This window comes from Bos mutus, chromosome 8, assembly GCF_027580195.1.
Source record: "Bos mutus isolate GX-2022 chromosome 8, NWIPB_WYAK_1.1, whole genome shotgun sequence".
Taxonomy (NCBI): Eukaryota; Metazoa; Chordata; class Mammalia; order Artiodactyla; family Bovidae; genus Bos; species Bos mutus.
This window is the reverse complement of record NC_091624.1, coordinates 24791367-24810021: the sequence shown is the minus strand read 5'-3', so window position 1 is coordinate 24810021 and position 18655 is coordinate 24791367. Positions and strand designations below refer to the sequence as shown.

At 39.3% G+C, this 18655-nt stretch overlaps 1 pseudogene; it reads left to right on the top strand.

Moving 5' to 3' along the window:
- The window catches only part of LOC102282418 (casein kinase I pseudogene), a 116827-nt pseudogene extending 98385 nt beyond the window's left edge, over positions 1-18442 (top strand).
- The last annotated feature ends 213 nt before the right edge of the window (positions 18443-18655 follow it).

Here is an 18655-nt window from a genome sequence, read left to right as displayed (position 1 = left end):
GAGAGCTGGACCTAGTCACTTTCTTCTACAAAGAGATGAAATGTCACACTTCCACGGTGAGGGTACAAAAGACCTCGTGTTCTATCTCCCACACGTTCTCTTGCATTTTGCTTACTCAATCTGCAGGAAGCCAGCTACTCTGATTTGTTCTGCCTCTTGAGAGGCCCCTTGGCAAAGAACTGACAGCTCCAGCCGGGGAAGAACAAAAGGCTTCAACTCAACATGTGCAAAGCCCAGAATCTTACTCAGAGCTATGGGAATGAGCTTGGAAGAAGAGCCTCCCCTTTCCCTCTAGTTCTAAGAGAACTGAAGATCCTTCAACACCCAGACTTCAGCTTCTGAGACCTTTAGCCAGAACACTGAATAATAAAGATTTGCCAGGTAATTGAGATTTTTTAGGCAGAAACAAACTAAAACCACTGTGTTAGATTTTAAACAATCCTAGAAACCTCCTCCAGTTATTCTTTCATTCTCATTTAAATACTCTCATTAACATCAATAAATAGCTCATGAGAAATAGACATGCAATTTTAACGCCTACACACCAATCTTGAGTGAGTGCCTGACACTGTACCTCGGTTTCAAAATATTTACTGCTCGCATTTCATTCACAGTCCATGCTGCATCCTACTGCTTCCTTAATCTACTTTTCTGCTTTTTTTTTTTTTTTTTAAACAGAGTTAGTCTTTTGAAAAGGAAGTATTGAGTGGCGACTCTTACAATACTGCCTAGCATCAGTGAATTAGAACTAGATGTGTGGTTCCAGTGCTGATTTGTTTACATGCTTGTACCCACAGGACACTGTACAGTTTCTGGGTGAATCACCCCATCGCCTTTCTCCAAGGCTTTGGGGGTTGATTAAAATTATCCTCTGCCTTCAGGCGCACAGCAGAAGGAGGCCGTTGTTTCTGGGAACAAGTCATAGTTTTTCTTTCATTGTCTTCCCAGACTCAGGTGCTCCAATTTTTCCTTTACATGAGGTTTTTATCCCATTATTGGCTGTCATTTCTGTCACTTCCTCCTTGTTGTCACAGCACAAATGGAAACTCACCAGTTGCCCAGGATCTTTTTGTGTCTCCTGTCACCTGGGGGTCTGTACCTAACAGACTTTAAAAGATTAATTTTCTGTTTTCAGTCACAAAGGAGGACAAGAGAGTGCTTAGTCACCTTGCAAACCAGGGTCCAGAGATTATTTTTACAGACACTTTGCTTTTTTTATTTGTGATAAAATACGCATGACATAAAATTTACCATTTTAACCTTTTTCAAGTGTACAGTTCGGTGGAACCATCAACCACTACCCACTGTCTATCTTCAGAACTTTTTCATCTTCCCAAACTGAAATTCTGTCCCCAGAAAACACTAACTCCTGCTGTTAGCCCCTGGAACCCAACACTCTACTTTATGAACTTGACTACTCTGGGTCCCTCATACAGCTGGAATTATGCAGTCCTTCTGTGGTTGGCTTAGCTCACTTAGCATAATGTCCTCAGAGTTCATCCATGTTGCAGAATGTGTCATTTTTTTGTTGTGGTTAAATCTTGGCTATATATATATACATATATGTATAATGTATATATATACATTTTAGGATTTCAGGTAATGTATTTGCCATTTTACCCAAAACATTTTGCTTTAGGTGGACTTGAGCGTTTTGCTGCAATATATATCATTATATGTGTTATATTAGACTGGACGTCCTGTCTTTTTTGAAGCAGTGTTCCCTGACCACCACAGTTTCAAGACTGACTCTTAGCATGTACTCTATTTTGTTTATTCATCCACTGATGGACATTTAGGCCATTTCAATGTTTTGGCTACTGTAAATGTTGCTGCTATGAACATAGGTTATTTTCACAGATGTCTTGGCCTCATTGCTAACTGAGGATAATAGTAACAAGACAGAGACCATGTGGGACATGGGCCTAATTTGACTTTTTTCCCTTTTTTCCTTCTTTCCTTCTATCACTCAGTATGGTTCAAGTAACTGAGCTGGGCACCAGGGGTGCCAGGCATAAACATGGCAGTACCCTGTGTCATACACTCCCAGACAGGGAGGAGAACTCCACACATGCTCCATGGGGCTGGTGAATCTGTGGGGTAAGGTCGAGTCCTACGGAAAAGATATAGCCTAGCTCAGGATCGATCAGAAAGGCTTGGCCCAGAACCTTGACAGACAGATTTAGAACAAATGTAAGGCAGAAGACAAGAGTGGCATTGGCACAGTGCAACTTGTCCTGAGTGGCTGAAGTACCAGGAAGGTACATAGAAAGCCGGACCTCGTTAGAAAGGGAGATTGAAGCCCATGAAGAATGAACTTGTGTATCTTGCAAAAAAGCAACCCAACTAAACACAATCAAATCATTGAAGTATGTTTTACTTTATTGCAAACTTATATTGGGGTAAATATTGAAACCCTAAAGATAATAGAGAAGCTACCATGATATCACAACACAGTTAAGTTTTAAAAAGTCATCATAACATAGACAACAAATGAGATGTGGTACCCTGGGTTGGGATCCTGGAACTGAAAGAAGATGTTAATTTTAAAACTGGTGAAACCCAAATAAAATCCACAGTCCACTTAATAGTAACATACCAATGTCAATTTCTTAGTTTTGATAAGTGAGCCATGATATGAAATACATTAGTGGTGAGGGGAACTCAGTGAAGGGTATATGAGAACTCTGTTTTTGTAACTTTTCTCTTATATTTAAATATGCTTCAAAATAAATTTTATTAAAATTTTAAAGTCCCAGAAGTTTATAATTCTATCCTTTAATTGAATCTCTTTTCCTTTTTTCTGTTTTACTCTAATTTATAGTAGATATTCATTTTTATATCTGTAAAGAAAGTTACTAGATAGACTTACTATAATTGGCAGTTTTAGTTAACATTGCTCACACTTAGGTTTCTCCATTTTGTTTCAGTCTCTTTATTTTTTGTCTCCCTCCCTTTTAACACCCTTTTAACACCATCACAGAACCAGTATTACATACTTTTCAGTATGCCCTATACCTCATAGATTAATTCAAATGTGTAAACATGTACATCAATGGCAAATGTCTGTCTTTGTTGAGTTTTATAGAAAAGGAATCACAAGGTAGATGATTGTTTGATTGATTGAAAGATAATCTGTGTACCTTCTTTCTTTACTTCACAGCATAAACATCCTACAATTCAAGAGATATAGGTCTAATTAAAAATGTTAAATGGCCAAATAACATTTCAGGTAATGTATTTTGCCATTTTATCCAAACATTTTGCTTTAGGTGGACTTGTGCGTTTTGCTACAATATATATCATTATATGTGTTATACTGGACTGCATGTCCTGCCTTTTTTGAGGCAGTGTTCCCTGACTACCACATTTTCAAGACTGACTATTAGAATCCGCCCTAGAATGGAGCCAAGACCTGACCTTTTCTCTCTGGTACATTCCCTGTGTGGCTTAGGTCTCCCAAGACTGGGCAGGATGGAGGATGAGTGGAGAAGGCAATGACTTTTCTTATTTTTATCTCACTGGTGATGTTTCAGTTGGACATTGGTGCCACTTAGGTGACACTGAGTATAGTCACATGGCTCTGCAACCATCACCAATATCCATCTGTAGAACACTTCCACTTTTTCAATCTGAAACTCTGTATCTATTAAACAACAACTTTTCATTCCCCATTCTCCAGACTTGGCACTCACCTTTCTTCTCACTGTCTGTCTGTTTTATTTGAATCTTTGTTATTGGGAGCTCCAGCGGGTTCTCAGAAGATGGCCCTATGCCCCTAAGACCCTAATAGTGTCAAGGATTACATAGGGCTGTCCCTGACTGTTGGGCACCCTCTCTCAGGATGCCTCCCAAAGGCACATCCATGATTTATGTCTGCTCACAGGAGCCATGCCACTCAGCCTCCCCTCTCTGCCCTCCAAATGCCCCTAGCTAGTTCTTGACACAGAGATTTCACCAAGCCAGGGTTAGACGACAGCTCAGGAGTGCATACACCCTGTTTTCCAGGGATTCTCTTAAATATCCCTCAGTTGGCAGGTGCTGGGGAAAACAGTCCATGCAAAGGCAAGGCATTCTGCAGCTTCTCTAAAGAGACTTTCCCTTACCTTTCTCACCACACAACCCTCCCTTCCGGGTCCATCTGAGGACACAGAACAGGTTCTGCTGCCTCCTTGGCAAGTGTTCCCAGAAAGTCTGTTCTCTCTTAGAAGGCGTGGGCCCTTTGTTCTCTTGCAGCCTGATATGGGAGGAATCCCCATGACAGCCCGCTGTACAAGGGCACACTTTCCCACTTTCCATTATGTATATAAAATGAAGATTCCAAGAGTCCAGGCAGAGGATGGAGGTACACAGCAGGGAGGTGACATACTCTCTCTTTGGCCAAATTTTTCTCAATGTTTTTGGAGCTCTTTTTTTTTTTTTAATAATTTATTTAATTGGAGACTAACTACTTTACAATATTCTGGTGGTTTTGACCATACATGGACATGAACCAGCCACAGGTATACTTGTGTCCCCCTATCCTGAATCCCCCCACACCTCCCTCCCCACCCCATTCCTCTTTTTAAGCTAAGCCTCTACTTGGATACTCTGCATTGTCCCACTTTAGGAAGAATCCCTGGAAGTCTGTTTAGTCATCCCTCTCCACATTGTCCACATCTGATCACCCTCAATGTCTGACTAGGTCCCTCATCCTCCACTACCTCCCGCCTCCTACCCCATGGTGATGTCCAATCACCCTGGCCTGCCTTCATCAAGAATCCTATTAGGATGGGTTAGCCAGAATCCCCCCTCATCCCTAATGGTCCTCATAGGTCCCCTAATGGTCCTTTTCATCCACTGACCCCCATCCTCCTCCTTGACCGTAAATTCCCACTTGTTCACACCATATTCAGAGTGGACCCTGATCTCTCTCCCATTGTAGTAGGCCTTTCCTTGAATAAAAGTGGCCTTACAGTTCTTTAACAAATGTCAGTAAGATTTTACTTTTTAATTGAAATATAGCTGACGTACAGTTTTATGTGAGTCTCAGATATACTACAAGACGATTTGACATTTGCACAGGTTATGAGGTGATCACCACTGTGCATCTAGTAACCGCTTGTCTCCATACAAAGTTACTATGTTATTGACCGTATTTCTCATGCTATACAGTATATCCCCATGACTCATTTATTGTAATAACTAGAAATTTGTACCTCTTAATCTCCTTCACCTATTTTGCCCAAACCCTCTCATGGTGACCATCTATTTGTTCTCTGTATCTATGAGTCTGTTTCTGTTGTGTTTTGTTTATTTTGCTTTTTATATTCAACATATAAGTAAGATTATACAGTATTTGTCTTTATCTGACATATTTCACTTAGCCTAACACCAATTAGATACATCAATTTTGTTGCACATGGCAATATTCCTTTTTTATGACTGAGTAGTATTTCATTGGATATATATTGGGTTGGCCAAAAATTTTGTTCAAGTTTTTCTGTAACATCTTATGGATGAACTTTTTTGGCCAAGACAATACATACCGCATATTCTTTACCCATTTATCTGTTGGTGAACATTTAGGTTGTGTTCCTATCTTGGCTATTGCAAAGAATGCTAATGTGAACATTGACATGCATGTATCTTTTCAAATTAGTGTTTTTGTTTTCTTCAGGAAAAACCCCAAAAATGAAATTGTTGGATCACATAGTAGTTCTACTTTTAATTTTTTGAGGAACTTCCATACAGTTTTTCATTGTGTCTGCATCAACGCAGTCCCATCAACAGTAAACAAGGCTTCTCTTTTCTCCATGTGCTTGACAATACGTGTTCTCTACGTTGTATTTTTGATGATAGTCATTCTGACCATGTGAAGTGTTTTTTCATTAGAACTTAACTGGTGATTAGCAATGTTGAGCATCTTCTCATGTGTCTGTTGACCAATCTGTATGTCTTCTCTGGAAAAATATATATTTAGCTCCTTGACCCATTTTAAATCAAATTACTTGGGGTTTTTTGTTGCTGAGTTTTGTGAGTTCTTTGTATATTTTGGAAATTAACCCTTTATCAAATATACCATTTGTAAATATCTTATTTCATTCATTAGGCTACATTTTCATTTTGTTGATAATTTTCTCTTCTGTACAAAAGTGTTTTAGTTTGATGTAGTCCAGTTGTTTATTTTTTTGGTTTTTTTTCCCTTGCCTGAAGAAAGAGATTTTATAAACATTGCTAATATCAATGATAAAGAGTGTATTCTCCAAAACATCTTCTAGGATTTTTATCATTACAGGTCTTACAATACATTTAACCCATTTTGAGTTTATTTTTGTGTACGTTGCAAGAAAGTAGCCCAATTTGATTCTTTGGCATGTAGCTGTTTAGTTTTCCCAACACCATGTACTGAAGAAACTGTCTTTTTTCCATTATATATTATTACATCCAGCATCATAGATTAACTGACCAATCGAGTAAGCATGGGTTTATTTCTAGACTCTCTTTTCTATTCCAGTGATCTGTGTCTGTTCATTAATGTCAGTACCATACCGGTTAGATTATTGTAGTTTTGAGTATCACTTGAAATCAGAGAATGTGATATTTCCATCTTTGTTCTTCTTTTTTGAGGTTGTTTGGCTATTTGAAGCCTTTTGTTTTTGTACCAATTTTATAATTACTTGTTCTACTTCTGTGAAAAATACCATTGTTATTTTGATAGGGATTGCCTTGAATCTGTAGATTGCCTTGTGTAGTATGCGCTTTATTACCATATTAATTCTTCCAACCTATGAGCATAGTATCTTATATCAATATCGATAATGAATATAATATATACACATATATATATGTATATATATATATATATTCCATTAAGGTCAGTGTTTCGTTATTGGTCCTTTGAAATTACTGGGATGTTAAAGTCTCCTACTATCATTGTATTACTGTCAGTGTCTCCATTTATGTTAGTTAGTATTTGCTTTATGTATTTATGTGCTCTTATATTAGGTGCATATATATTTATATATTAAAATGATAAATTGTAATAGGATACTGCAACTGTTATACCTTCTTGTTGAACTGATTCCTTTATCATTGTGTAACATACTTCTTTGTCTTGTTATTGTCTTTATGTTAAAGCCTACTTTTCCTGGTATAAGTATTGCTAACCAACTTTCTTTTCATTTCCATTTGTATTGAATATTTTTTCACAGCTTTTCACTTTCAGTCCATGTGTGTCTTTAGGAGTAAAGTAAGTCTGATTTAGGCAGCATGTATATGAGTCAGGTTTTTGTATTCATGTAGGCCACTCTACGTCTTTTGATTGGAGCATTTAGCCCATTTAGGAGTAATTATTGATCTATATGTTCTTTTGACATCTTATTCATTGCTTTCTGATTGTTTTTATAGATTTTCTTTTGCTTTCTTCCCTTGTGATTTGATTTCTATCTTTAGTGTTGTGTTTGGATTCATTTTCTTATGTGTGTGTGTATCTATTATAAAGGGTTTTGGTTTGTGATTACCATAAGGTCCCTATCTTATCTGTTTATCTGTCTGATTATAGTAAGTTAATAATCTTTTAAGTATGAATAGATTCTAACAGCCTTGAAGTTTTACTTCTCCCCCATGTTTAACATTTTTGACATCATGTTTTATATTATTTTGCTTTGTGTATCCCTTAACTACTTGTTATGGGTATAGATGATTTTACTACTTTTTCTTTTAACCTTTCTATAACTACCCACTTTGATTATGCACATATTCTAAAATATAATTATCAAAGAGTGTATGCAAAGTTAGAGAAAACAATAATATCAGAAAAATTTTGTCTTAAAATTTTGATTAAGTCTTTTAAGAAAGTCTCACATTGACTCTCAAACCATTGATTTTTATATCAGAATATCAGTTTGCCACTTTAACTTTTACCATACATAAAAAATCATCAAAAATTTATTGATTGGCCTATACTAATGTGACTGTTTATATTTACATTAAGCAGACTCTTTTACCAAGTTCTTTATATGCAAATTACCATTTGTCTTATGTCAAATTCATTAAAAAGTTAGAAGCAACAGAAATGTTATTAGAAATAATGCATTTGAGTATGTAACTGCTTTCTGTCAACAAAGAACATTTTAAAATAAATTAACTGAAAAGTTATTATCTAATTTACTGTTTTCCCTTCTAGTATATTTTTATTTCAGTTATTGTATTCTTCAGCTCTGTTTGGTTCTTCTTTATATTTTCTGTTAAAATTCTCAGTTTGTTCTTTATTCTCCTGAGTAGTTCATTGAGCATATCCATGGCAATTACCTTGAACTCTTTCAGGTAGATGGCTTATATCCATTTCATTTAGTTTAGTTTTGTTTTTTTCTGGGGTTTTGTATTATTCCTTTGTCCAAATCTCTGTTTATTACTATGTATTCGGTATGTCAGTTACATTTCCTGATGTCAGAGAAGTGGTCTTATGTAAGAAACATTCTACAAGACCCAGAAGCACACTCCTCTCTATTCCTCAGAGCTATAATCTCTAGAGGTGTCACCTGTGTGGGCCTTTCTGTTGTGGTGAGGCCATAGCTACTGTGAGTGCATTGGTAGGCAGGGCTGCGCTGACTGGTTGGCTACCAGGCCCTGTCTCATGTAGTGGCTGCTGGCTCAGTGGTGAGCGGGGCCAAGCTAAGGTGCTGCTGACTGCATGACCTGGTGTGTCCTGGGATGTGTACCAGTACACTGGTGGTCAAGACTGACTCCTGTTGTTTCCTATGCAAATTGTGGGTTCCCTGGACTGGTGCCAGTTAGCTGCTGGTAAGGGTTGGGTTCCAGGGCAGCGGATGTGGGGCCTAGGGCTGGTTCCAGTCCACTGATAGGAGGGACTGGGTCCCAGCTTGGCAAGCAATGGGACCAAAGGGAGTTTGGGTCTGGTGCTGGCCTGACAGCAGACAGGTAAGTCCTTGACCCTTATAGGCTATAAGAAGGAGTTCAAAATGGTGCTTACCAGTATCAGTGTCCCTGTGGTAGGAGAAGCTCCCCCAAATGGAGCATCTATGTCCTCAAGAGGAGTCCCAGTTGCCACCTTTCTCTTCAGGAGGCTCTCTAAGATCAGCAAGTGGATTTGATTCAGGCTCCTTTCAAATTACTGCCTTTATGCTGGTTATGAGTTTTTGAGATATTCTGTGAACTTTTAAAAGGCACAGTCTCTGTTTCCTGTAGCCCTCCAACTCTCCCATACTCAAGCTCTGGTTGCCTTCAAAGCTAGACATTCTAGGGGCCTCTCTTCCTGGTATAGGACCCCTGGGCTGGAATGCCCAATGTGGGACTGGATATAGATGGGTTGCCCGAAATGATTATCCCGGGCTCCTTTCAAGCACTAGGTTGGCAAGAAGGGTGGGTTAAGGCAGGTGTTTTAACTGATAGAGGATTAATGTCATTGAGGGAAAACGTGAGCTGCACAGGCCCCTGAATGCACCAATTATCTGCTGAAGGCTGCTGCTGTGCTGACACCTGGAATCTCACACCTGACAGACCGTCTCTACTGTAAGACACACCCACTGAGACGTGAGCTCAGCAGGCACTCAACAGCCATCATAAACTTTTAAGTAATCTTTCAAAAAAATCTCTCTAGTTAAATAATCTTTACCCCTATATGAAAGTAAAAAAAAATGGAGTGTGTACACACATGTATGTGTGTTTGTGTACTTGTGTGCAGATCTATCACTGATATTTATGCTGCAACACATAACGCAGAGTACAAGCCACTATATGATCATGGTAATGCTGCTACTGACAGAAGCAAACTTCACTTCATCACAAGAGACAGCACATAGGCACTTGCCTAACCAATCCCCACTGTGATATCGACTCCAGTTTTATCGGCTCCACAAAACTGACTTATGAAATGTAGTCATACTTTGTATATTCCTATTATTAATATCCTACATGGTCAGATTATATATATAAACATGTAGGGATAGAAGCACTTCATTTGTTGTTGTTCAGTCGCTTAGTTGTATCCAACTCTTTGTGACCCCATGTACTGTGGTATAGCAGTGTTCCCTGTCCTTCGCTATCTCCCAGAGTTTGCTAAAACTCATGGCCATTGAGTCTATGATGCCTCCCAACCATCTCATCCTCTGTCACTCTCTCCTCCTCTTGCCCTCAGTCTTTCCCAGCATTAGGGTCTTTTCCAATGAGTCGGCTCTTTGCATCAGGTAGCCAAAGTTTTGGAGCTTTAGCAACACTCCTTTCATTGAATATTCATGATTAATTTCCTTTAGGATTAACTGATTTGAACTTCCTGGAGTACGAGGGACTTTCAAGAGTCTTCTCCAGCACTGCAGTTTGAAAGCATCAATTTTTGGTACTCAGCCTTTCTACGGCCCAACGCTCGCATCTGTACATGACTACTGGAAAAACCATAGTTTTTAAGATATGGACTTTGTTGGCAAAGTGATGACTCTACTTTTAAATACACTGTCTAGGTTTGTCATAGCTTTCCTTCCAAGGAACAAATGTCTTTTTATCTTGTGGTGAAGTCACCTCCCATAGTGATTTTGGAGCCCAAGAAAATAAAATCTATCACTGTTTCCACTTTTCCCCTTCTATTTGCCACGAAGTGATGGGACCAGATGCCATGATCTTAGTTTTTTAAATGTTGAGTTTTAAGCCAGCTTCTTTGGTCTCCTCTTTCACCTTCACCAAGAGGCTCTTTGCTTTCAGCCATTAGAGTGGCATCATCTGCATACATCTGAGGCTGTTGATATTTCTGCCAGCAATCTTGATTCTAACTTGTGAGTCATCCAGCCCAATATTTCACATGATATGCTCTGCATGTAAGTTAAATAAGCAGGGTGACAAATACACAGCCTTGATGTACTCCTTTCCCATTTTTGAACCATCCAGTGTTCCAGTCCAGTTCTATTACTTCTTGACCTACATACAGGTTTCAAAGGAGGCAGGCTCCTTTGTTTAGTTCCCACAATGTGGGAGACCAAGGTTCCATCCCTGGGCCAGGAAGATCCCCTGAAGAAGGGCGTGGCAACCCCCTCCAGTATTCTTGCCTGGAGAATCCCATAGACAGAGGAGCCTGGCGGGTTACAGTAGTCCATGGGGACACAAAGAATTGGACACAACTGAGTGACTATCACACTAGGGATATTAACAATTTGATCTCTGGTTTCTCTGCCTTGTATTAATCCAGCTTGTACATCTGGAAGCTCTTGGCTTATGTACTGTTGAAGCATAGCTTGAAGGATTTTGAGCATTACCTTGCTAGCATGAGAAATGAGGGTGATTTTACAGTAGTTTGAACATTCTTTGGCATTGCCTTTCTTTGGGATTGGAATGAAAACTGACCTTTTCCAGTCCTATGGCCACTGCTGAGTTTTCCAAATTTGCTGGCATGTTGAGTGCAGCACTTTAACAGCATTATCTTTTCAGATTTGTAATAGCTCAGCTGAAATTCCATCACCTCCACTAGCTTTGTTCATAGTGAGGCTTCCTAAGGCCCACTTGGCTTCATGCTCCAGGATGTTCTTCTCTAAGTGAGTGATCACACCATCATGATTATCAGGATCATTAAGACCTTCTTTGTATAGTTCTTTTGTGTATTTTTGCAACCTCTTCTTAATCTCTTCCATTTCGGTTAGACCCTTACTGTTTCTGTCATTTACTGTGCTCATCTTTGCATTAAATATTCCTTCGGTACCTCCAGTTTTCTTGAAGTGATCTCTAGTCTTTCCCATTTTATTGTTTTCCTCTATTTCTTTGCATTGTTCACTTAAGAAGGCTTTCTTATCTCTCCTTGCTATTCTCTAGAACTCTGCATTCAGTTGGGTATATTTCCCTTTCTGCTTTGCCTTTCATTTCTCTTCTTTTCTCAGTTATTTGTAAGGCCTCTTCAGACAACCACTTTGCTTCCTTGCGTTTCTTTTTCTTGGGGATATTTTAGGTCACCACCTCCTATATAAAGTTATGAACCTCCATCCATAGTTCTTCAGGTGCTCTGTCGACTAGATCTAATCCCTTGAATCAATTCATCACCACTTCTGTATAATCGTAGGGGTCTAATTGAGGTCATACCTGAAAGGTCTAGTGGTTTTCCCTACTTTCTTCAATTTAAGCATGAATTTTGCAATAAGGAGCTGATGATTGGAGCCACAGTCTGCTCCTCATCTTGTTTTTGCTGACTATATAGAGGGGAGCATAATCAATTTTCATTTGCTTATATCAGCCATCACTGGGGGGGGAAAACTGAAGGAGAGAGAATTTGGGAATGATTAGGAAATAGTTACTTTGTTCTCTTTTTAGCTGAGAAATGTGTTACACTCCTTTCCCATCTTTCATTGATATGGAGTGCAGAGATGCTCACAGGTAGGAGGGCACATGGCCCCACACCCAGCCTGACTTCTTTCTGCATTTCAATGTCCTCTCTTCTGCCATCTCCTGAAACCAAGACAGGGAAAGAGGAGAAAATGGGGAAAGGTTGAGGTTTCACTGTTCTCATTCATAAAGGCCACAATTAAAGTCCATGGGTCACTGTCTCAGAAGCAGGAGGCCTGGAAGCAGCCCACAGGCTCTGTGCTCTCTTTGATCAGCCCTCACATTCCTCCAAATTGAAGAGGAAAAATGGAAACAGTGACTACTTTATTTTCTTGTACTCCACTGCAGATGGTGATTGCAGCCATGAAATTAAAAGACACTTGCTGTTTGGACGGAAAGCTATGACAAACCTAGACAGTATATTTAAAAGTAGAGGGATGGTATGGGGAGGGAGGTGGGAGGGGGGTTCAGGATTGGGAACATGTATACACCCGTGGCGGATTCATGTTGATGTATGGCAAAACCAATACAATATTATAAAGTAATTAGCCTCCAATTAAAATAACTTAATTTAAATTAAATAAATAAATAAAAGCAGAGACATCACTTTGCCAACAAGGATCCAAATAGTCAAAGCTATGGTTTTTCTAGGAGTCATGTACAGATGTGAGGTTTGGACCATAAGGATGGCTGAGAACCAAAGAATTGATGCTTTCAAACTGTAGTGCTAGAGAAGACTCTTGACAGTCTCTTGGATAGCAAGAAGCTCAAACCAGTCAATCTTAAAGGAAATCAACCCTGAATATTCACTGGGAGGATTAATGCTAAAGTTGACGCTCCAATACTTTGGCCACCTGATGTGAAGAGCTGACTTATTGGAAAAGAATCTGATGCTAGGAAAGATTGAGGGTAGGAGGAGAAGTGAGCGACAGAGGATAAGATGGTTGGATGGCATCACTGACTCAATGGCCATGAGTTTTAGCAAACTACAGGAGATAGTGAAGGACAGGGAACACTGGCGTGCTGCAGTCCATAGGATGAGAAATGCTGGACATGACTGAGCAACTGAACAACAACAGCAATGCACCCCTCCACGTGTGCTCTGGCTCTGTTCAGACCTATTCTCAATTGCCCCCCTCCTGGAACTGAACCTCATCAGCTTGGTGTGGAACAAATGCTCCAACACCAGCAAAATCCTTTGAGTACCCTGATATCTTTGCACATCAATGATGATTTCTTGCATCTCTGATGTCAGTTCCCCCATTATTCTTACATGTGCTCAAAGGACTCCAACCAAATAACAAACTTTCTGTGATAATGCTTTACATCTTAATGCAGGTGGGATTTCTACAAAGAGACAGAAAGAAACAACCAGAGCCAAGAGCCTCACAGAGTCACCCATTACACATAGAAAACTCAGGTGAAAGGACGGATTGGGAGCCCCAGTTGGGTCCAGGTTTCTTCAGGGGGAGGATGAAGCATCTGCTTAGCAGCCTGAGGCATGCATGAGTAGACTGTGCCCCTGGATGCTGGCAACAGATAAGGAACACGTGAGTTGAGACTCCAGTCAATTCTGTACCTTGGAATCAGTCATCATCCTCAGGAAGCAAAGAATTTCTGGATCACATTGGCAAACAGATCAATACAGAGCTCCTCTCTTGTAGAGGTGACAGAAGGGGTAGGGAGCTCCCAGCTGTCTGCTGCTTCAGTGCAGGCAAAGCGGCTCTGAAGTTCTGATGCCCTGACTATGCAGTGCATGCAGCGCTTGCTTCTTTGAAAGGGCCTGAGGATCACATTGCTCCCGTGTTACTTATAATGTACCAGAGCCCAGATTCCAAGAAGTCCCTCAGGGCTGTGTTCACCCAGTTCCCCATGAGCAGGCAACAAAAGTTGCAGGAAGCAGGTCCACTGTCTGTTTACAAAATTGTCTGATTGAAGACCTGCTTCTATTTCCATATTAAGAAAGTTACCTGCTTACATTCAGGAGGAGGATCGGCTTACACAGCTATAATCTTTATCCACAGAAAAAAAACAAAGCCACCAGTGTCCAGTGTACCATCAGTTAAGAGTAGAACCAACACTGCAACTCAGGGCTGACTGACTTACCAAGTATGCCCTAGTTTCCCTCTAGAAGAGCAGGAATAATAATACCTGTTTTCTCCTGGATACAACAACATGAGATGTGATCAGAAGCGTTTGTAGCTCTTCAGAAGAAAAATTACACAGTGCTACACCTGTCCTCAACCTGGTACTTAGAGACTAACTTATCTGCATCTGAAAGCTCCACACAATTTAGGAGGCCAAATCACCAGTCTTACTTAAGCAATTTAGATAAACCTCTATTTAAGAGTTTAAAAATAAGGTGAAAAAGTCTTTTTTTTTTTAAATTTTATTTTATTTTTAAACTTTACAATAAGACTTGAATAACTTAACTGGGTATGTATCTGCATCTGTGTCATGTGTGACTCTGTATGTGCATACATGCATACTTGTGTGTGCAGACATATGTATATCTGTACATATATGTATGTGTTCCTGTGTGGGAATTTGTGTATCTTTGTGCATGAGTATATGTGTGGGTGAATACGTGTCTTAGTGTATGAATATGTGTCTGAGTGCCTGTGTGTGTATTTAGTCTAATAGTAGTCATTTATGGCCCAGTTTCCTTACCTGTTCAAAGCAAGCACTACCTTCCAAGTCATCCGCTGAGACCTGATAATATATTGACTCCAATAGATATCTCTCTCTGCATTTTCTTTTGTTTTGAGGAGATAGCTTCAGCTTTCTTCCTATTCCTTTTATTTTTTTTTTAAATTGAAGTATAGGTAATACAATGTTGTATTAGTTCTAGGTATACAGCATGGTAATTCAGTTTTATATATACACACACATATGTATATATATATTTTTTTTTCAGATTCTTTTCCATTATTAGCGATTACAAGATATTAAGTGTAGTTCCCTGTGCTATAAAGTAGGTCTTTGTTGTTTATATATTTTATGTATAGCAGTGTGTATATGTTAATTCCAAACATATATGGAATTAATATGCTAGTTTATCCCTCCCCCAAACCCTTTCCCCTTTGGCTAAACATAAACTTGTTTTCTATGTCTGTGAGTCTATTTGTGTTTTGTGAGTTCATTTTTATCATATTTTAGATTCCAAATTTAAGCGATGCATGATATTTGTCATTCACTGTCTGACTTCTTTTAATATGCTAATCTATACATCCATTCATGTTCTGCAAATGATATTATTTTATTCTTTGTCATGGCTGAATAATATACACACACACTGAAATATTATTCAGCCATGACAAAGAATAAAATAATGTCATTTGCAGAACATGAATGGATGTACAGATTAGCATATTAAAAGAAGTCAGACAATATATCGGAGAAGGCAATGGCAACCCACTCCAGTACTCTTGCCTGGAAAATCCCATGGATGGAAGAGCCTGGTAGGCTGCAGTCCATGGGGTCGCTAAGAGTTGGAAACGACTGGGCGACTTCACTTTCACTTTTCACTTTCATGCATTGGAGGAGGAAATGGCAACCCACTCCAGTGTTCTTGCCTGGAGAATCCCAGGGACGGTGGGGCCTGGTGGGCTGCCATCTACGGGGTCACACAGAGTCGGACACGACTGAAGCGACTTAGCAGCAGCATGTATATATATGTGTGTGTGTGTGTCTCACATCTTTATCCATTCAACACTTTATAAACATCTAGGTTGCTTCCATGTCTTGGCTGTTACTGCTTGAATGTATATTAGGGGGCATGTTTCTTTTTGAATTAGAGTTTTCTCTGGATTTTTAAAAACATTTTAATTTCCTTATTATACTTAAAATGTGCAAGAACATTTTATTTTTTCTGCTTTATTGAGGTATAATTGACAAATAAGAATGTAAGAAATTTAAAGTACACTTCCCAAGATTTGGTATCTGTATACATTATTAAAGGATTTAGTTAGCTAACACATCCATTACTTTATGCATTTATATTGCCAACATCTGCTGGATCATGGAAAAAGCAAGAGAGTTCCAGAAAAACATCTATTTCTGCTTTATTGACTATGCCAAAGCCTTTGACTGTGTGGATCACAGTAAACTGTGGAAAATTCTGAAAGAGATGGGAATACCAGACCACCTGACCTGCCTCTTGAGAAACCTGTATGCAGGTCAGGAAGCAACAGAACTGGACATGGAACAACAGACTGGTTCCAAATAGAAAAAGGAGTACGTCAAGGCTGTATATTGTCACCCTGCTTATTTAACTTATATGCAGAGTACATCATGAGAAACGCTGGACTGGAGGAAGCACAAGCTGGAGTCAAGATTGCTGGGAGAAATATCAGTCACCTCAGATATGCAGATGACACCACCCTTATGGCAGAAAGTGAAGAGGAACTAAAAAGCCTCTTGATGAAAGTGAAAGAGGAGAGTGAAAAAGTTTGCTTAAAACTCAACATTCAGAAAAACTAAGATCGTGGCATCTGGTCCCATCACTTCATGGCAAGTCAATGGGGAAATAATGGAAACATTGAGAGACTTTATTTTGGGGGGCTCCAAAAATCACTGCAGATGGTTACTGCAGCTATGAAATTAAAAGACACTTGCTCCTTGGAAGAAAAGCTATGACCAACCTAGATAGCATATTAAAGAACAGAGACATTACTTTACCAACAAAGGTCCATCTAGTCAAAGCTACGGTTTTTCCAGTGGTCATGTATGGATGTGAGTTGGACTATAAAGAAAGCTGAGTGCCGAAGAATTGATGCTTCTGAACTGTGGTGTTGGAGAAGACTCTTGAGAGTCCCTTGGACTGCAAGGAGATCCAACCAGTACATCCTAAAGGAAATTAGTCCTGAATATTCATTGGAAGGCCTGATGCTGAAGCTGAAAGGTCAATACTTTGGCCACCTAATGTGAAGAGCTGACTCACTAGAAAAGACTCGGATGCTGGGAAAGATTGAAGGCGGGAGGAGAAAGGGATGACAGAGGATGAGATGGTTGGATGGCATCATTGACATGATGGACATGAGTTTGAGTAGGCTCCAGGACTTGGTAATGGACAGGGAAGTCTGGCGTGCTGCAGTCCATGAGGTCACAAAGAGTCGGACATGACTGAGCAACTGAATTGAACTGATGTGTATATCCAGCCCCTAGCAAACACTTCTGCTCTCTATTTCTATAAATTTGACTTTTTTTATATTCTGCATGTAAATGACATTATACAATATTTGTCTTCCTTTGTCTGGCTTATTTCATTTAATATAATGCCATCAAGTTCCATTCATGCCATTGCAAAAGCAAGATTAATTTCTTTCTGAATAATGTTTCATTATATATGCTTGTGTGTGTATGTCTTTGTATGTATGTAATATTTTCTTCATTTGCTAACGGTCACAGGTTGTTTCCAATTCTTGACTATTGTGAATGATGTTGCAGTGAACATGGGGTGCATATATGTTTTCGAGTTAGTGTTTTTCTTTTCTTTGGGTAAATACCCAGAAGTGTGATTGTTGGATTATATGATAGTTATCATCTAATTTTTTGATGACTCTCTACTGCTTTCCATTGTGGCTACATCAATTTACATTCCCACCCATAGTGCATCAGGGTTCTCTTTACATCTCAAGGAAAAAGAAATTATGCCCAAAGTTTGTAGAAGAAATAAAAGAAATAACAAAGATGAGAGTGGAAATAAATAGAAACTAAAAAAAAGACAATAGAAACGATCAATGAAAATAAGAGCTGCTTTTTTGAAAAAATAAAATAGGCCAGCTTTAGCTATTCTTACCAAGAAAAGGAGAGGGAATTCAAACAAATAAAATTATAGAATCTGGTAGATCCCTTTGCAGCTTTTTGTGCTTTATGCAGAAACACCTTTTATTATTGATGATGCTGAGTTAGTTCTACATGGTGTTTAGAACATAGATCTTCAATGGGAAGCTCCCCACTCCCTCCATTCTCTCTCCTGCAGGTAGCACAGGTGAGCATCTTGGAGCAGACTTACTGGAAGCTTCACAAGTGCTTGGCTCTTCACAAATGTTGCCAGTCCACTAGTCTGCTATGGCCCCACACCCTGGCCATTCTGCTTCATTCTCCAGTTACAGTGATTGAAAACAGAGACATCGGCCGGTAAGGGCTTCTCACTCTGACCTTTAAATCTTCCCTAAAGCCCAGCTGGGAACAGTGACCTGGAGGACATGGGTGAGAGTTCTCCAGTTAAAATAATCAAATTCTGGGGCCTGAAGACACCACTCTCCTTATAGCCTTACAGCACTATAGTAAGAGAAATGCAATTACACTTGAAAATTGAGTGTTGCTTTACGTCAACAAGATACGTGGGATTAAC